The sequence below is a fragment of the Macaca nemestrina genome, unplaced genomic scaffold, assembly GCF_043159975.1.
Source record: "Macaca nemestrina isolate mMacNem1 unplaced genomic scaffold, mMacNem.hap1 Scaffold_67, whole genome shotgun sequence".
Classification (NCBI taxonomy): domain Eukaryota; kingdom Metazoa; phylum Chordata; class Mammalia; order Primates; family Cercopithecidae; genus Macaca; species Macaca nemestrina.
This window is the reverse complement of record NW_027257834.1, coordinates 270,148-292,007: the sequence shown is the minus strand read 5'-3', so window position 1 is coordinate 292,007 and position 21,860 is coordinate 270,148. Positions and strand designations below refer to the sequence as shown.

General features: G+C 48.5%; 1 protein-coding gene across 19 annotated transcripts in view; it reads left to right on the top strand.

Moving 5' to 3' along the window:
• The window catches only part of LOC139361593 (disco-interacting protein 2 homolog C-like), a 190,779-nt gene that overhangs the window by 57,014 nt on the left and 111,905 nt on the right, over positions 1–21,860 (top strand). For 6 of the 19 annotated variants that reach the window (XR_011619143.1, XM_071090205.1, XM_071090203.1 and 3 more), the window contains exon 2: positions 9,564–9,681. The exons of 11 other annotated variants lie outside the window; for them this stretch is intronic. The gene's annotated coding sequence lies outside the window, so the exon portion shown is untranslated. Of the gene's footprint in view, positions 1–266; positions 1,322–9,563; positions 9,682–21,754; positions 21,834–21,860 lie in introns of those variants that run through there. 2 more of the 19 variants (XR_011619144.1, XR_011619145.1) reach the window with 2 other exon arrangements.

The following is a 21,860-nucleotide window of genomic DNA, read 5'->3' as shown; positions in this document are numbered from 1 at the left end:
CTTATTTGTGGTGGTGCTTATGGTGGCTTTTCCGTAAGGAATTTAGAGTTTATTAGGTTTGGCAAGGGAATCCTGAGTGATAAAGTGGAAGAATGCTTCAGGAAATTCTGGAACCTGCAGTGAGTTTGGAATCTGTATGAAATTGAGATTTAGATTCTCACGATTTCCTAATGCTACCCCGAAACCCAGTAGTTGAGACAGTCATAGAGCTTCAGTTGTGCTGCCCCGGTTCCCCATTTTAAAAGGAACACGTTGCTTTCATCTAGAATGTTCTGAGCTCTGAGTGCTGCCAGCGGAGTTTCCAGCTCTCTGCATCAGAGGGGAAGCCAGGACTGCGCTCACGGTGTCGCGGCAGCTGGGAGCTGAACCTGGACCTCAGGCACGTGTGATGCTGACCATTTTCTGTAAACTCCAAGGGTGCAGTGGTCTCCTTGGCACTGTACAGTCTTCTGAAGCTTTTGATGTGTCTGTACTTTATAGATTTTTCAGAAGTAGAAGGCCTTTTCCCACACCCTTGGGCTGAGTTTTGTCAGAGGCTGGTGTGTGGGAAGCACCACACCCACATTCTGACAGCGAAGACTCTGGTGCCCAAACGAGGTCAGAGTGGAAATTTGTTTTTCCTTCCCTCCAGTCTGGTCCAGCTGCTCCCTGCTTGGCCAGAAGAAAATCATGCTTATCCAAGTCATAGGCAAACCCCCGAAGTCAAACATTTGTCTTTTTTCTTTAATATACCCATTTAGTTTTTATGGGATGATAGATGGAGAAGTGTTTTTTAGGGGAAAATTAATTTCTTTAATTACAGAGAACTTTTTGGACAAAAACTGTAATCAAGAAGCTATTGTGTAATAAGATCTAGTTAAATACTACGGTTGAAAGCTCTTTATATTTGATCTTAAACTTGGGCCTGGTATGCATGTCCGCACGCTCGTGCTCATGACGCCAGGCTCAGCTGTGAACTACAGGCACGGTACAGACTTTCTGGTTGCTTTTTTGAAAGTCTTACTGCTTGGCCTCTCGGACTCAAATGTTGAGTTAGGTTGATTCTGTTCAGAATGTTCATCCCTCCATCTAGGGTCCAATCATCTTTCAGGAAGGAACCGTCTTCCTCATCTTTGTCCCCTACAGTATTGTATATTTAATAGTTAAATATTTATAGGTTACATGGGTGACTGATCTGTTCATTAGGAGGCAAACAATGCCAATTTTTACATCATTATAATGGACTTGTTAAATGACTGTTAGTATAATGAAGTTTCCATGGCAAAAGAGGCTTTGCAGATGTGACTGTAACGGACAGTGGGATGGGGGAGGACCCTGGGTTGTCCAGGTGGGTTCTAGCGTCCTCATATGTGCATTGATGGGAGGGAGTACGAGAGTCTGCCTCAGAGGAGGAGACCTGAGGATGAGATAGAGGCCAGAGGGCTGTGGGGCTGAGGGCGGGGGTGGAGTGGGGCCGGAGGGGCATGGGCCAAGGGTGGGGCAGGGGCTGGAGGGGTGCAGGGCTGAGGCCGGGGCAGTGGTCAGAGGGGTGTGGGGCTGTGAACCAAGCTGCATGGTGGCCTCTATGAATTGGGAGACTCCAGGCAGGAGCACAACCTACTGACCCCTTGACTTCAGCCCTGGGACTCCTGACTTCCAGGGCTGAGAGGAGGTTTGCGTTTGTGGTAATTTGTTGCAGCAGCAATAGGAAGTTAATGCAGTGTATCTGTTCTTCACCTCCAAACCTTTGAAAAGTAACCCTGTTGTATCGGCCTTTTGTGTGCCCTAAATTCTAATGAGATGATTTGTAGGAAATAACGGACACAAACGGTGGCAGAACACAAAGTTGGACAGAAGCAGTGTCTTCTGTGGTTCTGTAGTTTGGGTCTGTGAAGTTAGATTTCGGTCAGAGAGTGGTCTTGTTCAGTGTCTACCTGGAGTACTTGTTCAGAGCTCCTGGGGGAGTGGTCTTTAACACTGTTAGGATGAAAACTTCAAGCACATCAGGGCCAGAGTTCCTGAGTCAGTGTTAGGCGACCTTTGAATAAGAGTTGGCATGTAGAATCTGCCCACTTTACTAGCATGAAACAGCAAATTTTTTTTTTTTTGAGATCGAGTCTCGTTCTGTCACCCAGACTGGAGTACAGTGGCTCGGCCTCGGCTCACTGCAACCTCCGCCGCCTGTACTCAAGTGATTCTCCTGCTTCAACCTCCAAATTGCATGATTTTTTTTTTCTGTTTTATATACTTAGTATATGACAACTCTGCAAACTTTATCAATACAAATGACATGCCAGAACTTATGAGAATCCAGCATTTTCCCATGCAAATTAGTAGTGATGTGGAATTCCTGGGCTGGTTTGGTTTTATAAGACGTAGGGGCGGATTCTTTGCCTAATTTCTGTGGAGCTAACAATTGTTAATCACCCAACACTCTTACCTCCCCCAACAGCTCAGGTGAGGGGGTTACCCCCGCTGTCATGATGAGAGGCAGGAGACTGAGGCTTAGGTGAGCAGGTGACACATTACTGTCCAGCCCCACCCACCCCGTAGTTTCCTGCCATGGCTCAGCTATCTTCCTACGAGAAAGGACAGACACCCTGGTGCTGGGTAGAATTCCTTGTGAACCCCTTTGCATCCTCCAGGGAGTTCTTGCTTTACGGTGGTGGCTCATGGGGAGGCCTCTGGCCCACTGAGAAAGTGACTCATGTTGTAACATTACTGTCTCTCTGTCCGGCTGCTGTCGATTGGGTGATTTGTAAAGAGACATTTATTGCTCACAGCTCTGGAGGCTGAAAAGTCCAAGGTCAAGGCAGTCCAAAGTCAAGGCACCTGCACATCTGGTGTTCCAGGGCCTGTGGCATACAGACGGCAGCATCTCACCGGGTCTTGCGTGGCAGCAGGCGTCTCATCGGGACTCATATGGTGGAGGAGCAGGAGGGCTCCTCCATCTTCCAACAAGGACACCAACCCCAGTCCTGAGAGCAGGACCTCCCAAAGGTCCCACCTCTTAATGTATCCCATCGGAGATGGTTTCAGCATGAGGTTTTGGGGACATTCAGGCCAGAGCCATTGCTCTGCCACGGTGTTAGGGCTGCATGGCATCATTACTGCAGCAGAGCCACAGCCTTCTCATGTGCATTTGCTGCAGGAGGAAGATGCAGGTGCCTGTGCATGTTGGGGTTCAGTGCAAGAAGTTGAGACCCTCTGGGAATCTTAGCAGGAGGAACTTAAGGCTTTGAGAACTGACACCTTAGGACTGTACTTTTCTTCAGACTGTAAAAACCTTGGTGTGTGATAATACTGAACGTTTCCTGAGCCCTGTGATCCTGTAAAACAGTGGTGGTTAAGACATTCCCCCTCCCCACAACTAGGCCCCCACTTTTACTGCAAGAAGCCCCTTCCCATGTGGCTTAGGCTGACTGGCGGATGACCATTTACCGAGGAGAAGGCCAGACACAGGCCTTGAAACCCCCCATCTCTGCCTTATAAGTGACTAGCTAAACTGTCTGTTCCCACTGATCAATCACCTCCCACCTTGCAATGGTTCTTCGTGGTGCAGTTGCGCCTAGGGGGGTGGACTTGTCTTTGACTGTTGCCTTCCACAGAGGACGGTTAGGGTGGGCAGGAAAGGATTCTCTGCTACACGTCTGCATTCCAGGCTGTTTCCAGAAGTGGAAATTCTTGTGCCCTGGAGTCTGGGAATGGATTTCTAGTGTCCCAGCTTCAGGTGGAGTTGAAATTGAGTGAGACAACCCGCCACACCCATCTGGAGCCAGGAACTAGAGCCATTTTTAAAGTGGCAGTTTCTCCATAAGATGACCCAAAAAATGCGCTCAGCACGTTTCTTTCTTTCTCATATGCATTTGGCCATCTAAAATGGGAATGGTGGTTTTTTGAAGTATGGATGTAGTTTTAAATTTTGAGTATTGTAAACCTTAATGTAGCTTCTTAAAATGTTTGCCTGATTATTTGGAGATTTACTAAACCTTTGGAGTGGTAATCATGAATTGATCTCTATGACTTTGCTTTCTATGATGCAATGAAAGTACTCTAATGAAAACCTCTGCAGTTGGGTCAGCAGGCGATTGGCCAAAACAAATTCTGCTTTTTGGGTTTCTTTAACCAAACAAGGGAGGAGAGTGTAGGCCGAAGTGGCAAATTCATTTCAGAGCACGCCAGAGCCCTCAGTGATTGAGCAGCCTTCTCAGGTGAACGTGTAATGTGCCGTGAGTCTTGGCAAGCCTGGCTACTGATGTGTGCACGTGACATCACAGAGCCACACCTAGGAAGATGTGGTTTCTGTAACAAGCTTTGGAAAACCAAAGTTCCACTTAATTATCCAACTTTGTTATAGAAAAAGCTTAGATCAGATGGCCAAAGACCTGATTGTTTCATGGTTGAGACATGGTTATAAAATTGCCCTTACTTGGTGCCAATCGGTGTTGGTCCACAGTGATACTCCTCCAACCTCACTGAATAGTTTGGAGACTGATATGAGACTGTGAAAATCTCTTTAAGGTGAAAAGGGCTCTGGGGCACCCGGGAATATCCGCACACCTGTGGCCATTCCCCTATAAGGTGGAAAGGACGGCTGGGTCACGCGGGAGCATCCGCACACCCATGGCCGTCCTCTTTAAGGTGGAAAGGGCTGCTGGGGTGCCCCGCAATATCTGCTCACCCGCGGCCATTGTTCCTGTCCCCCTTTCTGCTCAATCACCTCTGTGTTCCCGCATTCAGGCTTTGGGACAGCTCGTCCCCTGGGCTGGTGAGGAAGGAGTGGGAGGTTGTTCTGAGGCTCTGTCACTGTCTGCCCTGTCATGAGCTGGGGAACGCAGTGGCAGTGACCCTGGAGGAGTCTGGTCAGTGAGGGCTCCGGCAGGAAATGCTGAGGCTTGAGGTGGCTCTGCCAGTTGTAACCAAATGTCTTCCCTCTTATTTCCATGATTCCTTCTAGTTCTGCACCTTGCACTGCAGAGTCTCTGTGTGTCTATAAATATACATGAGTTACGATACAGGTGTGTCTTTCCCCTCTGTCTGGGGCTGGGCCCAGGGAGTGAAGTGCAAGACCCCCTTACTGCTGGATGCCCACCAGCACGAGGCACTGCCTACCCTGCTAACGAATGCCTACAGCGAGTCCTGGAAGCCTCCTTCTGAGCACCTGGCCTGTTGACGGTGTATACGGGAGACAACTGAGCTCCCCTTGCCCCACCCTGAGCAGAGACTGGGGAGGCGGCGGTAGCACTGCCCCCATGGTGCATCCTTGGTGCATGGAGGAAAGTGTGTTCATGCTTAAAACACAGCTCATCCTCTCAAAAGCAGGGTGACAACCACATTTACTTCTGGAATCTTAAAAAAGGGCCCGTCTCTTTGAGAGAAGAACGTGGTATGTATGTGTGTACCTCCATTGTTTTCTTTGAGACAGTTTCCCTCTGTCACCCAGGCTGGAGTGCGGTGGTGCGATCTCACTGCAAGCTCCGCCTCCCGGGTTCATGCAATTCTCCAACCTCTGCCTCCCGAGTAGCTGGGACTAAAGGCACCCGCCACCACCCCTCGCTAATTGTTTGTATTTTTAGTAGAGACGGGGTTTCACCGTGTTAGCCAGGATGGTCTCGGTTTCCTGACCTCGTGATCTGCCCACCTCGGCCTCCCAAAGTGCTGGGATTATAGGTGTGAGCCACCGCGCCGGGCCGTATGTGTGTACCTATTTACAAGTCTTGCCCGACCTTTGCATTGAAAAATTATTGAAAAACTTAAGGATGTAACTGACAAGAACTTTATAGGTTTCTCCAAGGAAAAATTTGGAAAAGTTAAGTGAACCCATAGTGTGTTTTACTTCTATGAGTCCCATACTTGGATTTTTAAATGTGGGCAAAACATCTGTATGTTCTTCAGCCTGATTTCCGTGGAATCGTGAATGAAACGTGCTGAAGTTGCCATGCGGATTTTGTTATGTGGCGGTGACAAGTGGGGCTGGTCATTAAACAACTGGAGGGATCCCTGTCCTTTCTGTGCTCCTGTTGGACACTAGGCACGTGCTTGGGTGTTTTCTGTGTGTGTGGACAAGATGAGGACAGAATTTCCAGATTCACACGGTGGTATCTTCTCCCTTTTCTGTTAAAACGTGTCTTCTGCTGCTTCTACATAGACCAAGTGTTTCTTTCTCTTGCCTGTCTATATAAACACTGTTTAACAAAAACTGTATTGTAGACATGTGAAGCTGAATTCCACATGATACAGCAGATAGAGATGACTGAGTATACTGTTTTGTGGAAGGAAGGTTTAAAATGATTTTTACCTTTTTCCCTGAAATAGGGAATAATTTTAACTTTTTCCCTGAGATGGGGAATAATGAAATGGGAAAATAATTAAATTTTCCCATTTAATTGTTAGATTATATTTAATTATTAGATTATTCGTGTATTGCAAGGGAAAAAGGAACTAGATCACCCCATGTACCCAAATGAAAATTTAAAGGGTATGGGCGAGTTCATTTGAACTCCTTTAATTTGTTTTAGTTTGTTTGTTTTTGAGAGTCTCACTCTGTTTCTCAGGCTGGGTGCAGTAGTGCAATGACAGATCACTGCAACCCCATCCTTCTAGGTTGCAGGTTCAGGAGTGGTCAGAGGAGGCCAGAGGAGGCCCTTGTGATGCGAAGCTAAACGTTTAATGATGGCGCTGCTGAGTGCATGAGCCGCGTCAGCCCAAGAGTCTGGGTAGGAGGGAACGGCGGGGTGGAGAGAAGACTGGACAGATAGGTGCTTTCCTCGGTCCCTGGGAGCACGGTCAGGTCCATGCTCAGACGTCCTGGTTTCTCCCACATTGCCATAAATAGCAAGGGAAGGACTCGGGGCAGCCAGGGACCTCAGGGGTATAAGCTGTGTCCTCGCGTGGCCCCAGCTGTGGCCAGTGATATTGTTCTCTTTAACCTCAGGCTTATTTTCTATAAAAACACAAAGGGACAGAAGTAGTTCAAGGGCCTCTAAAGACTTCCGTAATTGTTAATAGGCCTACTTTTATGCTTTCTTATGTATTAAGAGCAAATCATGAAACAAACTCATTTCTGTTTGAAGAAATCTTTACGGTTCTCATTTTTGTGGCAAGCAACATTGATTCTTTGCTTAGTGAGCGTTAGTGCCCTCCTGCCCAGTGCGGTTGCCTGGCGTGTCCTCGCACACACCTCTGTCCATTGGTCTCCGTTCACCTTTCCGCCTAGAATTGTAGGAGGGGCGCTGGGATCTTAGGGCTAGAAAGAAACTCTGAAGACCACTTTTAGGGGCGGCTTTTAGTCAGGGCTCTCCAGAGAGACAGCCAGCCGGGTGTGCGTGTGTCTCCAGGGGGAGGCTTGCTGCAGGGGCTACAGAGTCCAAGAAGCCCCAGGACCCACAGCCTGCAAGCTAGAGTCCTGGGAGGGTGTGGCTTGAAGACTTGAGAAGCGGAGGGTGCAGATCCCACCCGGGTCTGAGGAGCTGAGACCCAGGAGCACGGGCTGCAGAAGACAGATGTCACTGGCCTATCAGCCAGACAGGTGGAGTGAACCCAGTTTTCCCCACCTTGCTGTTTTACTCGGGCCCTGGGTGGACAGGGTGGTGTCCCCCACACCGGCGAGGATGGGTCTCCACTCAATCCAGAGGCAAACATGCATCCCACCCAGAAATAATACAGAACCAGCCATCTGGGCACCCCGGGCACGCTCAGGTTGATGCACAAAACCAACGCCACGCGTGGCCCTAACGTCTGCGTGTTCGCATCACTCCACGCACATTGCTCGGTCATCGTCTCGGTGAGTTTGTAAGCTCGTTGTGTGGTTCTGGGGCTCTTTGTCCCGGGTGGTGGTGGTGGTGATGACAGGCTCCCCATTGCCCCAGCTCAGGTATGGAAGGTGATGGCACCAACGGCTCCTTGTTTCTCAGACACTGGAGCGGGTGCTCTGTGCGGCCAGTTCCACCTGCAGCAGCATCTGTTTCCTATGCCGATTCCATTCGGAGTGTGCGCCTCCCTTCTGTTGAGGGTGTAGACTTCTTTCAGGGAAGAACTGTGTCCTGTTCGCCTATATCTCCTGTGGTATATCTCATGGCTGAATAAGTAGCTATAGTATACCTTGGTGGCTGAATGATAGGTTCATTGGAAGGAAAACTTGATACTTTTTTTTTTTTCTTTTTGGGATGGAGTTTTACACTCAACGCCCAGGCTGAAGTGCAATGGCACGATCTTGGCTCATTGTAAACTCTCCCTCCCGGGTTCGTGATTCTCCTCCCTCAGCCTCCCAAGTAACTGGGGTTACAGGCGTCTGCCACCATGCCTGGCTAATTTTCGTATTTTCGTTAGAGACGGGGTTTCACCATGTTGGCCAGGCTGGTCTTAAACTCTCGACCTCAGGGGATGCACCCACCTCGGCTACCCAAAGTTCTGGGATTACGGCCATGAGCCACCACACCCAAGAACTTAATATCATTTTTTTAAAAAATCATAATGGGCTTGTTAAATGCTTACGTTAATGTTTATTTTTTAAAATGTTATCTGTGACCTTTCAGCTTTTCATAGCACTTCTCGTGTGAATATTTTAAAAAGGCCCTTTACTCGTGGGGGAGAAGCGGTTATCCCTTTCAGCAGAGGGAGATGGAGGAACAGGCCCTCGTGGGTCTGAGCACAGGCAGTCACCCCAGCCTTGGTGATGGCTTAGGTCTGTTCTCCGTTCACCGTAGCGCATCCACTCTCATTGTCAGCTTAAAAATAAGCTTTTTACTCTTTCTAATCAGAACAGTTAGTTTGTTAACCATCACGTTAAGGTATCAAGAATGATGGCTTTCAGGCCTCAGATATGACAGAAGTAGTAAATGCAGCTGACCCTGAACAACATGGGTTTTGAGCTTCGAAGGATCACTTATGTTAATTATTTTCCAACCAACCCTTACTGAAAAAACCTGGCTTTGTGGAGGGTCGACGTTTCCTACATGCGGTTCCATAGGGTGGCCGCAGGTCCTGTGGATACATAGATTTGGGTAAACTCGGGGCATGTTCTGGAATCCATGTCCCTGTGTATACAGAGGGACAACTGCAGCTTTTTAAAAGTTTGTGTCCTGCCTTGTCCTAAAAGGCTCCAAGGTGGATGCAAAATTATTTCATCCTTTTGGTTTTCTTGGTGGGATATTGATGTTTATTCTTCAGTGTCTAAAATCCTGAGTGAACAGAGTTAGTGCTTCAGGAACAAAGCCAGTCTGGAAACATATATTGAGATATCCACCTTTTCTTCATGGTTTCACAAAAGGCCATGATCATATTTTATTCGGTTGAACTGTAGGAAACTGCCAATATTTGCTGTTTTTGGCCTACAAAATGGCAAGTTCGTACGATATTAAAAACAAAGGCTCCCTGGATGGGGAAAATAGGAATCGGTGAGAACCTGAAGTTGTCTGTCATGGCCTCTGAGTCACAGGTAAATAAACCTGTGTGAGGGGAAGTTGGCTGTACAGTATTTTCCCTCTGTTTTGAGACTGTCAGAAAAAGGAAAGTTCCATTGCGTTGGGTCCCTTTTCCTCACCTTTGCTGCAGTGGGGACTTGCCATTATTCCTCTTGTTTCCAGTGCCCAGGAGGCTGATGCCACATAGAAGACCTGCAGGTCGGTGGATGTGAAACAGGCAACGGACACGCTGTGCACCTTGGGACGCATCTGAGAAGTGCGTGCTTGCAACAGGTCTGAGGTGAGGACGTGTTCCATCTCCTCTCCCTTCTCTGGCTTTGCAGGCCTTTGAAGTTGGTCCTGGAAAGTGAAATTAGTTAATGCTGATTAGCTCCAGGTCAAAGCCTGGGGGCCGAAGAGACCCGCCCTTCACTCGGGGTGTGAAGCATTGGGCCTTCCCATCAGGAGGCAGCAGGGACTGGAGAAAGCCCCACATGCCCTCCAGTTCCCTTATGTTGAAATTTTTTGTACTCGGCCATGCCAGGTCATTTGGGAGGTAAATGGGGGGTTCACATGGGGGTGTGCAGTATTCTTAGGTGTCAGGTGTGAGAGTTGAATTTGTAGAAGCTGTGCGGATAGGAAAGGGCCTGGCAGGGAGTGCTGTTTACACGGAGCCAATTTAACGCGAGGTCTGTGCTCTGCCTGGGTCCGTGTCTGACCGGTGTCTCCCAGTCTGCAACAGGACGTTGATGTGACTTGGTGCCATCGTCCCACTCTGTGTAGACGTCTGAGGATCTGTGCGCGGCTGCTCTGTGAGAATGAGTTGTGATAATGAACTGAGAAACAGTGAACAAACCCTGAATTGGTTAGCACTGGTTTCACAGCCACTTCTGCCGTGGTTGGGGTCATTCATAATAAAGTGTGCTGGACTCCTATGCAGAGCTCTGAATTTCAGAGGCCCTTTAACTCGGCAGCTAACCAGCCGCTTCCTTCAGAAGACATTTGAGTCCCCTTTACCTACCAGGGTGACCCTGGGAGTTTGAAGATGAGTGAGACAAGCCCTCCCTGTCTTGTGGATTTTACTGTCCAGAGGGGAGACAGATGTGGATGGTGAAGGGGGCCCTATCAGAGGTCAGCGCACGTCAGTTTGATTTCTTCAGCACTTGCTGTGTTCAGGCGGTGCCCTGGGCCATGTGCAGAGCATCTGGGGACACTGCCCATGGCATCCCAGGCACAGCTAGCATCTGCGCCATCTTCATACTTGGCCTGAGTTTTGGGGAAGTACCGAGGACGGCTTCTGACTTGGCTGGAGAGAGTTGGAAGTGAGGGTAGCCCTCCACAAGGAGATGATAGCCAGCTGATTCCTCAAGAAAGAGAGGTGGTCCCCACATGGGCAGAGTAGGGCAGCATGCACAGACCTGGGTGTGGGGTCTGGGGCATGTGCATCTGAGTGGGGTCTGCTGGGAGACAGCAGGGGTGAGGTGTGAAGGCAGTTGGAATTTACAGGATAAATGATCACTAAGGTGATGCTGGCAAAACATAAAATCGGGACTCTCTGGGGTAAACGTGGACTTAGGGTGACCCTGGGCATAGGTATTTTCAGGCTCTGAAGGCAGAGATTTAGGAAATTGGGGCAGAGCTGAGCCCCAGATGAGGATGAAGACCACCCTTGGGATGTTGAATGAGACAGGGGTGGAAACCCAGTGAATGTTGTTGGGTCAGTCCAGCAGGAAGGCAGCAGAGGAGACCGGTGTCCTCAAAGGCCCCATGGGGCCTGCCTCTCAAAGTACAGGGATTACAGGCATGAGGCACCGCTCCCTGCCGATACTTTTAAAATTTCTAAGCTACTCTCTCTCATACCCACTCCCGTATTTTTTTTTTTAGACTAGGTTTATGGCTATATTTTTTCCAAGGGAACCAAACAGTTACCTGTTTGAAGTACAAATAACACTGTGTTTAAAAACCGAAAATGCCAATTTGCATAGAAGTTTTCAAATACCCAGTTGGTTTGAGGCTTGCATTGCAGTGTCACTACCTGCTCTTAAATTTCTACATGATGTATAGATCGTGAGGCAGGGACGGTTTGTATATCTTCAGGTTTCGATTCTACAAACTTGGGCTATATTTTCATTTATTTTGGCACATCTGTGGGTGTGGCAAGCAAGGCCAGGGTATTTATTTTGAAGCTTGTCCAATAACAGTTGGGAAGATTTTCACATTTTCAGAATTTTCATAGTAGTAGTCATAATGTACAAAGAATTTAAAATTGTGCAGTCATTATTTTGCTTTTTTCTAGATATGCCCTGAAACAGGGTTGCTAACTATCATTCTACATCACAGGATTCAGAACAGTACCCTTTTGGAGCAGATGCCTGTAATCGAGGAATTCCGCCTAGTCAGTTCACTTTAAACTTGTTTAAAAGGTTTTCTTTATCCTAGTTGGCACCTGTGGCTATAGTTTGTTTTCACTGCTGAGGAATATTCCTGATGAAAACTGTAATTCATCTGTTTTTCATATCGGTGGACATTTGGATTATTTTGGGAGGGTGTGTATGTCTATTCAGCCTTCCTTTTTTCAGGATTTTTTGTAGAAGATAATGTAACAGTGTAACATCCTCTGCTACGGAGCCAACACGAACCCTGATGACAGCCACACAGACTCTCACACAGACTCTCAGGCCTTGTTACCAACGCACAGAACCATTTTCTTAAGTTGAAACACAGTAGCAGAACCTGAAGCCATGTGAACGGGTCCTCCGATCTTGCACTTGGAATTCACTTTTTATTACTATGTCTGCTAATTAGGAAGCATATCAATTATAGAGAAAACTGAGAACGTAAAATTATATGTTTATAACAGAAAAAAACTTATTTCATAGCCCAGAGCACATGGCTATGTTTTTCCCTCATGCCACACCACTGTTTTCTTTGCTTAATGGGAAATGACACTTGAAGGCGGTTTTCTAGCGACTGTTAGACTGGCATAGTTCTTCAGAGACAGAGGATGTAAAGCACATGGAGAATTTCTGTTTGTGGAATGTGATTTCCCGGTCACTTCATTCAGGCTGCCACCGCCTTCCCCTCTGGCCGCCTGCACCATGGGACGTCTGAGGAGGTCCCTGTTTCATCCTCTGGAAATTCTGAAAAGGAAGGAGAGGAGGGCGTGCAGGGTGTGATGCATTTGTGTTGGTCCTTCCAGCTTTTATTTGGAGTCTCGGCTGCCTTGGTGGTTCCCACCTTTATGTACCTAGCTCGTGGCTTCGTCCTTGTGTCTAATTCACAGGCAGAGGGATGGAAAGGGAAGTTGTATTCAGCCAACAGCTTGATGTTATTCTCAAGGCTCAAATCGACTGGGTATTTGGAGACTTCTGTGCAAATTGGCATTTTTGGTTTTTAAACACGGTGTCTTATTTGTACTTCAAATGGGTAACTGGTTCTCTTGGAAAAAAATATAGCCATAAAGCTGGTTCTTTAATAAAAAAAAAAAAAAAAAAGGAGTGGGTGTGAGAGAGTGGTTTAGAAATTACACCAGTAATGGTTGGGCGTGGTGGCTGAGGCCTGTAATTCCAGCACTTTGAGCGGAGGAGGCAGGTGGATCCCCTGAGGTTAGGAGTTCCAGACCACCCTGGTCAACATGGTGAAACCCCGTCTGTATTGAAAATATGAAAATTAGCCAGTCATGGTGACAGGCACCTGTAATCCCAGCTACTTGGGAGGCTGAGGCAGGAGAATCACTTGTACCCGGGAGGCAGAGGTTGCAGTGAGCCGAGATCGCACCACTGCACTCCACCCTGGGCGACAGAGCAGAAACTCCATCTCAAAATAGGAAGAAAAAAAAAGCACCCCGGTAATGGAAACCTGATTGCGTCATCTGTGATGGAGATGGCGGATTATTTCATTTTTAGTGACAGGATGAATTGGATATGTTTGCAGTATTGATCTTGACAAGGGAAATGGTGAGAACCAAATGTGCCTCCCAGCTTGGGCCTCGCCGTTGGCAGAAGACCCTGGCGGGCAACAGACTGGAGACTCGGAGACCGAGGGGAGAATTCTCACGCCTTGACGCTGGTGCAGTGTGTGCTTCTGGACTCCTGCTGGAGGGAGCGGCCCCTTTGCCCTGCAGGCTTTGGTGCTGTGGAGACCTTAGGACCTGCCCCTCCTGGCACACCTTTGGGTGTGGCGAGCAGTGCCAGGGCTGAGGCACAGGTGCTGAGCCCGGAATGTGGGACGGGAGAGGCTGCACACGCCGGCAGGCGTCTGCTCCAGCAGCCGGGGGTTTCCGCAAGGGGGCGGGGTGTTGGTTTTCCTCCTTGAATTTGGGTGGGGAGGGTGTCCTGGGGTGCTGTGTCTGCACTTGTGTTGCTCTGAGGTCAAGTTGTGGCCCCGAGTCCCTGTCCCTCTGCCAAAGTGAGGGTTTGCCCATTTTCAGGTCAGATTTCCCTTGGGTCCGGGTCTCTAGGAGTGGGGCACATTCGAAGGGGGCGTGAACACGGTGGACGCGCGTGGGCCTCTTCCTCTCCCCTCAGCTCCTGGGTCGTGTGTGAAGAGCTGCCCAGCGGAATCACTCTCCTTCCTGGTGTTTCATTCACCAGAAATCGTTCTCACTGTGGACTCGTGAGTCAAATGTAATTCAGGAATGAAACGTGCTGTTGCTGGATGCCACACACAGCATCAGGAGCTTAGTTGGGGATTATGTGATCTTACCCCACACCTTAAAAGTAAAGACTGTAGTTGTCAGGCCTCTGAGCCCAAGCCAAGCCATCGCGTGCCCTGTGACTTGCAGGTATATACGCCCAGATGGCCTGAAGTAACTGAAGAATCACAAAAGTGCAAATGCTCTGCCTGGACTTAACTGATAACATTCTACCAGAAATAAGTGAAAATGGCCGGTCCTTGCCTGAAGCGATGATTTTTTTTTTTTTTTTTTTTTGGTGAAATTCCTTTTCCTGGCTCATCCTGGCTCAAAAAGCTCCCCCGCTGAGCACCTTGTGACCCCCACGCCTGCCCGCCAGAGAACAACCCCTCTTTGACTGTAATTTTCCTTTACCTATCCAAATCCTATAACACGGCCCCACACTTACCTCCCTTCCCTGACTCTCTTTGGACTCAGCCCGCCTGCACCCAGGTGAAATAAACAGCCATGTTGCGCTCACAAAGCCTGTTTGGTGGTCTCTTCACACGGGCGTGCTTGACAATAGTTAAGGGGATACTGAAGTCTTTGGCAGCTCCAAGAACTTTTTCAGTTTGTGTCAGGACATTTTAGGCAGAAGGAAGAGCTTGCTTAGAGAATCTTACAGAAATGTTTGGTGCAGTGCCATTAACTCGTGGAATAAATGTGAAACTTTCCGTGGAGGCCCTCTGGAAAGAGGTGCACTTTGAGTGCACCTTGGCCTGCTCGCTACAAGAATCGGCCGTGTCACCCCGCTTTCCGTGGGTCTGCAGGTGTGCGTGATCCATTGCTCTGCACTGTGGCCATGGAAGGGAAGATGATCTGGAATGTTGGCGACAGTTATCGGTGTGTGTTGATGTGTGCTGCTTTCTACAGGGGAGAACATTTCTGTTTAATAAACATCTCATCAGGATGATGACTGCAAGATATTTGAGTTTCATTCAATAGTGTTTCGGGGTTCCTTCTGTTTTTAATCTGCTTTCTAGCACTAGGCAAGTGAAGACATGGAAAGTAAAAACCCATCGAACTTGTAGAGACATGGTGTTGTGTAGGAGCAGACTGTAGCCTCTGGCTCTGTTTAAAGATTGTAGTAAACCTCTTACCTGGCATGGTCAGGGTGTAAATTATCTTGTTTAATCGAAATGTGTATGAGTCAAAGCTGGCGCCTGCATTGTTGATGAAATACCAGATTTTAAGGGAACATGTCAATGTGCCGTAAGATACCAACAAAGTTCCTCACTGAGGTTCGGCGCGGGTTCGGAGGAGCTGAGCCTTAAGTCACCGGGGTCGTCTCTGGGAGCAGATGCTCAGTGTGGGCATTAGTCACTTAACCTTTCCAGAGCCGAGGAACAGCTCTCTGTGATGGTGTTTGGAATCTGCATTTTGAGTCAGTTTGTCCCACTTGACTCGAAGTTGCCGCGCAGTTTCAGACCTTTGCCTCCACCGTGCGCTCGTTTTCTTGTCCCCTGATAACTGCCTCGGTTGCCCCAGCCTGACATTTGAGCCTCGTCGCTCATGGACACAGGCTCCGTGGTGGGGCAAAGGCCGCGACTCCGGCTTGCACAGTTCCGTGCCTCTCACCATGGTTTATCACATCACTCCCAGGATCTCCCGTTTAGAGGAAGAGTGTCCCTTTCCTGCAGGCCCTGTGTGGTGTGGAAACCACCCCTACCTACCTTTCTCCCGTTTGAACTGTACCGTGAAGCTATTTCTGTCCTAGTCAACCATCAGAATTTAAGGAACAGTAATTTATGTAACTTATTACACGCTTCTCAGCAGTTCTTTATGAATTTCATTCTGTTGTGAAATTATCGCAGTTTTCACGGCTATGCTGGTTTCAGGTTGTGGCCCTTGAAATGAATTGCCTTCCCCATTGTGTGTTAAGGTTGTGCCTGGGAGCTGTTGAGGCCTCACCTCTGCTTAGGGCAGTGGCTTTGCTCTCCTGACAACAGGAAGAATCTTATTTAGAGCATTTCTAATGTGGTTTTTGCTTCCAGACAGGATTATTTTTTTCACAGAGACGGCCACTAAAGTCATAAATTATGCTCAGGATGGACACACGGGTCAGCTGACAGAGTGGAGTCCAGAACAGATCCAAAGACGCAAAAGCAGTTCAGTGGAATTTGAGTCTTTTCAACAAATGGTGCTGGAATTATGGGACAGCCGTATGCAAAAGAGTGAAAACAGGGAGAAATTTCTGTATGAAAATTAAGGTGGACGATAGCCCTGAATGTAAAATACCAATCTACACAACTTGTAGAAGAAACGGAAATTGTCGAGACCTAGGGTGAGAGCTCTTATCCATACCATGATCCATAATCAAGGAAGAAAACAAGTAGGTAAGACTCATGAAAATTAAACTTCTAATATAAAAGACACCCCTAGGGAATTGAAGAGACACATTTTCGATAGATGGGGAGAAGATGTCTATGAACCGTGCAGTCGGCAAAGGACTCGTATCCAGAATGCACAGGACTCCCACGCCTCATGACAGAGAACAAACCACCTGACTTAAAAGAGGAAGAGACCTGAACAGATGCTTCACTGAGAAGGACGGGAGGATGGCCCGAAAGCATCTGAAATGACCTTCAGCGTGACTGGTGCACCGAGATGTGCACTGAAGCCGCAGTGAATTTGTTCCCACCCCTGCTGGAGCGCCTGACTAAGGTCTTCCGACAGCCCCAGATGCTGGTGAGGACAGGCAGTCGGGACTCCTGTGCGATGCTGGGGTTCAGCATGGTGCAGACAGCTTGGCGGTTTCTTATAAAACTGAACTCACACAAACGTGGGTCCCGGTGACCCCAATCCTGTGTATTTACCCTAGAGAAACAGAAGCTGATGTTTAAGAAAAACTGTGCCCAGATGTTAATAGCGCTGTCTATAGTTGCCCAAAACTGGTTACAATGTGCCACAGCCATACGTGGAATAATAATCACCCAGCAACCCCGAGGCCTGGCTGTTGATTACAGGACACCCTGGGTGCACCTCCAAGCACGATGCCCAGGAAATCATGATTTTGCGAGGGTTTTGCCACAACACTCGCAAAAGACAGACCCAGGGGATGGGAGAACACAGAGAGGGTGGTTGCTGGGAATGGGAGGGTATGCCTATGAGGCCCCGTGAGTGGGTTTGGGACTGTTGGACTGTTCTGCTTGTGTGATGATTATGGGAATATTTGTGCCGAAATTCACAGAACTGAACACTGTCCACTTTACAGTAATTTTTAAAAAGTGGTAATATGCTCATTCTCAGAACTGTTTTTAATGGAAGATGGAGTTTTCAGATGATTTGTTAGGGCAAGCCTGTCTCAAGAGTTGGTAGATGATTCGTTAGGGGCCTGTCTCAGGGCCCTTGGGTTGGGTTGGGTTGGGTTCGGTTGGGTTGGGATGGGATGGGATGGGATGGGATGAGATGGGATGGGATGGGATGGGTTGGGTTGGAAAAGCCTTCCCTGTTGCGGGCAGTAGCATGGGGCATGGAAAGGACATCGCCAAGGAAACACGTAGAATCCTTTGAGGAAACGTGTATTTCTAGCTTGCTATAAGATAGAATTGGAAATTGTGACGGTTTTGTTTCCTAGAGTCTTGGTAGAATAGGGAAGACAGTGTAATAAAAGCTAATTTTGAAATGAAGAATTTGAAAGATTTTCAACAGCAATAGCTCTAGGAAGTCACCCTGGAAATGTTTTTAAAGATGTTTAGTAGCAATAGCTCTAGGAAGAGTCACCCTGGAGTTGCTTCTTGAGCATTGGTTTCCTGGCTGTATCTTCCGACTTTCATTTTTGAGTTTTGCTGTGAGTTGGGGATGTGTGGTAATAGCCATCCCCAGGTGTTGGGTAGGAGGCCCTGCAGGGGGGTGCTTGTGACCCGAGGCCTGAGGCACTGTTTCAACCTAGCTTGGAACATGGGGACTCTTGTCAGTGGCTGGAGTAAGAGTACCAGCCTGGCAGGCTGGGGGAACCCCGGGGTGGTCTGGGCACTGTCATCCCTGCCTGCAGGATGGCAGCTGGAGGAGCTCGAAGGCTGCCTGCCTCGTGGCTGTCAGCGCAGCAGCTCCTCCTGGCCCTGGAGCAAGCTTTGAGTCCGTGAGTCTCTGCGCCGGGACTTGCCTCCTGGGACCTCCGCCACTGTCCTGAGGGCCCTGGTGCCACTTTCCCGGTGGGACCCAAGCCTCAGGCAGCTGCGACCCCAGATTCGGTTGCTTTCCCTGCCGTCTCATTCCAGCACCAGTGCTCACCTCACTCAATGTAGAGCCTCAGGTTCCTTCAAGATCCCCAGAGATGGAATCTCCCAATTTTACAAGATAGTTGGTGACAAGATTTGAGTGGCACTGATTTAACTCAGCTTCCAGAGTTTAAGTTCCCAAGACACAGTCCTGCTCCTTTCCGGGCCTCATCCTGTGTGGCTGGTGTGGATGTGGGTTTTCCGGAGGGTGGGGTAAGGTAGGTCAGCAGTAGGGGGATGGCTCATTATTGGTCGCTCAATGCCTTGAAGATAACTAGGAGTAATGACCTTTATAGGGCTGTAGGTTTGGGGTATGTGTGTGTGTGTGTGTGTGTGTGTGTATATATATATATATATATATATATATATATATATATATATATATATATATATATATAAATATTTAAACGAGGTGGACACAGTTATCACTGCATTTTTCTGACATGAAACTTGGAGAGCAGAGGGTTTAGGAAACTCCTGAAGCCACACTGTCAGTGGGACCCGGGCGGTCTGGCCTTAGACCCTGCACTGTTTGCCCCTCGCCACGCTGTTTTTGCCTGTCTCTGGGCAGCATTTGATAGCTTGTGAAACAAGATCAAGACTTTTACTATGAGTGGATACGCCATTATCTGAGATCCAGAACGTTTCCTGGACCTGGCGTTGCCGCTGTCACGTAAGGGGAGGTAAGAACATTTTCATTGTGGTCACTGGGGCTCCTGAAATGGTGTTTTTCCCAGTGAAAATTGACTCAAAAAAATCTGTTAACTCAATACTATATGAACAGGAAGAAGTGTGTTGGGCTCTAGTTAAATGTCTCAGAGCCACAGAAGTAAATGAGGGCACCTTCCGAGCACAGCCTCCCAGAGGAAGCCAAGGACGTTTGCCTGGAGGATTTGCTATGAAGCAGGACTTGGGTAGGGCTGGTCTGCCTGGAGAGGCCTCTGCCATGATGTAGGTTAGTTGAAGTAGTTGAGGGGTAGTGGCGTGAAGTCGGTGGGCCCCGAGGAAGCCCCTAGCAAGGCTGATTGCCGTGGGATGGAAAACTGCCATTCAGTGGCTGTACTCCTGGCTTCACGGGTCTGACGTACAATCCTGTACTTGGATACTTGGATCCCAGCCAGGTCAGATGGCCCTGAAAGGACATTTGGACTGTGACGGCTGCACCCATTCTCAGCATCTGTAGGGTCTCCTATGTATGTGTGTGTTTCTATTTTCTTTCAGCACAATTTCTCTCTCCCAGTGAAGTCGCGAGAAACAGAAGGAAACATGAAATGAAGATGTGATTGAGGAAAGTGTGGTGTGGTCTTTGACCTTCTTTTGCTTTTGTTGGTGCTCAAGAACTCCACCTGACCTCAGAGCTGAGTGTTTCTGCAATGAGTTCCTGCCTTTTATCCTACCTCGAGGCCTGTTGAGACACTCCAAGAAGCTTCGTTAACAAGTTGCCTTTTCCTTTTACAGCAGTGGGATATATTTGCGACAAAACAAAGGAATAACCCCCCAATATGGTGATGAAATGCATTTAAGTATAGATAACATTCAGTCTTGAAGGGCCTGGGATTTTAATCATCTTTGGGTCGTGTAACAAGTGGTGTTGGTGATTAAAATCTCCTGACAGCTTTGGTCTGCCACGTTCCTCAGTTTTGAATGATGATCTTCCTGGTTGTACCTTGGAGGGGCATTTGTGTCAGTAGAGAGCAGAGTGGTGGTTCCCAGAGGCTGGGAAAGGACAGAGGTGAGGCCCCTGAAGGACGCTGGTCTTTCTGGTTTAGGGGTTTAGGGCTCAGCCACCTTCCTGTGTCCGTGTAAATTATACCCAGGATCATATTCACTCGCCCCACTTGAGTTGAGCATTGGAGCTTCAGGATGTGTGTGCCCACATCACCTGGGCCGTGATCCTGGAGTTGGGTGAGACATTCCCGGGTTTATAGAATTACTCTGAGTTTATTGAAAACAGAAGCACTTGAGGCATTCGTAATGCTATTTCTTGAACATAACTTAGGTTCAGTTCTTCAGAAACATTTATCTGAGGAAGCATCTATAATTTTTGTTTACTGCCACTCAGTGCTAGAAAGAATTGTGCAACACTCAAGTGAGTGGCATTATTCCCCTCCCTCCACCATGCAAGCAAGATTAAAGGTACCTCTGGCTCCCCTCAGTCTTCTCACCTGCAGGGCGCCTGGCGTGGCAGTGTGCTGCCTTCCATCTTCTTTCTGGGGAGAATTAGTCGTGTTTGTGTGTGCTGCTCAGCTCAGCCTGGTGCGGTTGTGTGGGTGAGGAGCTTGGTTGCTAGGTGACCCTTCCAGGCCTGCCTCCCACCTCCCTCGGCCTTGTTCTAAACTGACAGATAACCAGTGTGTTTTGGAAGAGGACAGCAGCAGGGCAGGAGAGAGTTTGTTCAGACTTTCTCCGTGCACTGACGTTTGAGCCTTCATTCAGCCTGGGCTGTTCTACAGAGCTGCCTTTGTGTGTTGCAAACCACTTCCTCCCAGGAACCGTGCTTTCAGAGGTTTGAAAATGTGACTGAACTCGTCTTCAATTTAAAGCGTACTATTAAATTTTAATGTTGAAACAGATGTATTTTATGGCCTTTATTTGATTTCTCTTGATTTTTTCCCCCATATGAGACATGGCATCTTAAGGGAGACAGCATGGTGTTGGCCTCCTTTCCTAAGGATGGAAGTGAATTCTGAAAGCCCTTTATGTAGGCAGTGAAATATTCAGGGAACCGTTATTATAGCTATGCCTGTCCATGTAAAGCGAGCACGACTCATAAGCAGAAAAAAGTGCAGCCCGGGGGCAAGGTGAGCCCTCATGCTGCCTGTGCCTCACCTCCCCACCATGAGGAACGGAAGTGCAAGCGCAGGTGGTTGAGTTAGCCTCCAAGCCCAGCCTGCACCCCCTCACATCCCTCTGCATCTGCAGGGGCACAGGCCATGCTTCCATCCCTCGCTCAGTGCCACAGCTGATGCATCAGGAACAGGGGGTGCTGTCTGCCCCTTGCTCGGCGCCAGGGATGATTTGTCAGGATCCCTCGTGCTCATCTGGTCCTCCTGTCTTCATCACCAGCCTCCTGCTGGTAACGGGCTTGTTATTACCTTGGTAAGGGTAATAACATACCCATACCAACGTATGTAATAACATACCCATACCAAGGTGTTGTGGGGCGGTGCTCAGTCCTCCGAGGGAATCGGCCCTTAGCCGCTTCATATTCAACAGGACCGGGAAATGGGTTCTTGTTCCATGTCCTGGATCCCAGGAAGCCATGGTCCTGGACCCTGTAATGCCCAGGGTCTTCGTGAGAAACGCTGGTGCCACTGGAGCACAGCCCAGCCCCCTCCAGTTTCTCTGCTTTGTAACTGCACTTGTGTTTAGCAGGTCTTCCAGGACTTAGATGCTGCTTGGTGTGAGCCAGGTTTTGTGTGGAAAGAGGACAGGTCTGAGCTGGCAACGAACCAGCCCAGAATCATCTTTTATGCTTCCAGATTCTGTGGCCAAAAACTTACCCGTGGACATTGAGGGTGATGCATTTCTGCTCCAAGACGTCTGTGGACTCAGCTGGAGGGATGGAAAGGACGTGGAGCCTCTTCA